Source organism: Echinops telfairi, unplaced genomic scaffold, assembly GCF_000313985.2.
Source record: "Echinops telfairi isolate 266 unplaced genomic scaffold, ASM31398v2 ScPeMD7_35;HRSCAF=133_1, whole genome shotgun sequence".
NCBI classification, from domain to species: Eukaryota; Metazoa; Chordata; class Mammalia; order Afrosoricida; family Tenrecidae; genus Echinops; species Echinops telfairi.
This window is the reverse complement of record NW_022103933.1, coordinates 30508-32714: the sequence shown is the minus strand read 5'-3', so window position 1 is coordinate 32714 and position 2207 is coordinate 30508. Positions and strand designations below refer to the sequence as shown.

At 40.8% G+C, this 2207-nt stretch overlaps 1 pseudogene; it reads right to left on the bottom strand.

Annotated features, from left to right (window-relative positions):
* Positions 1–912: 912 nt before the first annotated feature.
* On the bottom strand, positions 913–1791 carry LOC101647607 (annotated as a pseudogene).
* Between the last annotated feature and the right edge of the window lie 416 nt (positions 1792–2207).

Sequence of the window (2207 nt, the reverse complement as noted above, 5' to 3'; positions counted from 1 at the left end):
GAAGAAGCCAAGTAAGGAGGGCCGTGTCTCGTGTCATGTATCTGTCTAGGACAGTGTGCAAACGTCTGTCCTAGCTGGTTCTCACAAACGCTTCCTTACTGCAAATGGTAAGGAATTTGGGGAACAGCTGCATACAGTGTTCCCTGGAAGCAGTAAACAAGAGTGGTACGGGCTGAGATACGGATCTCTCACATCTCTCTCAAGGCTATGAGAAATTCAAGCATGGGAATAGCGAACTTATCTGGGAACACTTATTTAGTAGATAAGAATAAAGCGCTGTGGTCCGTCAGGGCTGCAGTTTGTACCGTCTCTGTCTGTGTCTATTTTGTGCTGCAGTTCTGTATTGTCTCTGTGTATGTGTGTGTGTCTGTTTGGTTCTTTGTTCATTCTCCCTACTTGGAAACCACGGCACAGTGGTTTCATACAATATTTGCCTAACTTCACTCAAAATACTGTCTTTAAAATGCATCCATATAATGACGTATTTCAGCTTCATCATTATGCTTTTGATATGCTTAGTATTCTATTGTGTGTATGTACTAAAGTTTATTTAGCCATTCATTTATTGATGGACATTTTGGTTATTCCTGTCTTCTTACTATTGTGCATAGTGCCTAGATGAACATGGCTGTGCATGTATCTGTTCATACTTTGTTCTTTGTTTCTTTAAGGTTAAATCCAATAGAGTGATTGGGGGTTAAGATGGTATAGCTTTCTCTTTTTTCCTTTTGCATTAAGGACATTTTATGTTAATGTATGAACAGTCATTCCAACAAACATGAAAAGGTGTATATTTTATCTACAAAATGTAAGTCTTTGCTACAAGCCCCACTTCCTATAAACAAGCCTGAAATGTTAAGGAACGTCACTTAATCTACGTTCTCATTGCCATATTGGCCCAAAGATTGCTGTTTAAATTGGACAATCATAAATGTGAGTTTCCTGGTCATCCCAAATGGACACAATTTTGGAATCATTTCCATTGCACTGTACTCCTCAGACCTGATCCTGGTGATCAAAGACTACATCTACTATTTCCAACATTCCAAGCTTTCACACTTTTGTCAGAGGAACTGGAAACAATGTGTTATTAGGACAAAAAGCATTGATCAGCACACAGGATGCATGGCCACTCAGCGTGCCAGCCAAAATGGCATGTTGTACATCATAGATCATCTTGAGGTAGTCCTTATCTGAAACTGTGACAAAAAGCTGAGAATCAGGGGAAAAGGTCAAAGAGCAAATGGATATGGCATGGCCTTCCAGCGTGTGTAGAAGTTTCCCAGCGCTATGTCAAAAATGTTGATGATCCCATTTATGGCTCCACTGGCCAGGTACTTCCCATTAGGACTATCGGCAATACTAAGAATGCATTTTCCTCTCATGTCTCAAAGAATATTTGTTCCCACTTTCTATGCCCCAACTTTTCACTTTCCCTACATGAGTTCCTGTGGTCAGGTACTGGGAATTGGGAGAAAAAGCTCGAGTCCAGGCATCTACAGACTTTATCTATTTTCCAAGTCCCAGAGTGAAATGTGTGCATTGAAGGAACTGGCTGCAGCAGTGGGCAGAGTGTGGCTGATGTCCACCAACACCACCCCCCGCTGATGTCTTTAGGGCCAGCCTCTCATCATGCCATTTCCAGACCATCACCAGGTCATTTAGCTAACCGGAGGTCACCGTCTCGGAATTTTCTTTCTTGTTAGTGCCTTGGGTAACTGGCCAGCTGGCATCATTATAGGATTCCTCCTGTTTGAAGAGAATGCTGTACTGATTGGCCATTTCCTCAACCAAAGTGCGGAACTGGCCCACTACACTTTTGAAGCCTGGCTCCAAGATGGTATTTCTATTCTTATTTGTTTGACAAATTGTCAAATCACTTTCCACAGTGGTTGTACCATTTTACAGTCTTGTCGGCAGTGTGAAAGTGTTCTAATTTTACTGTACTATCTTCATCATTTTTTGTTTGCTTGTTTTAGCTTTGCAATCAATATTGGAGTGAAGTGGTATCTCATCATTGAATGGCTAGTGACGGCAATAATTGCTTCACGTTTTTTAGCTGCCTGGATGTCTTCTTTGGTGCACGCTTCATGTCTTTTGTCTATTTTAAATTGAATTATTCATCATTTTTGTGTTGAGGTGCTCCAGGTTTCTATAGATTTTAGAGATTAGTTCCTTATGTCCAATATGCCATTGCTAATTTTTTT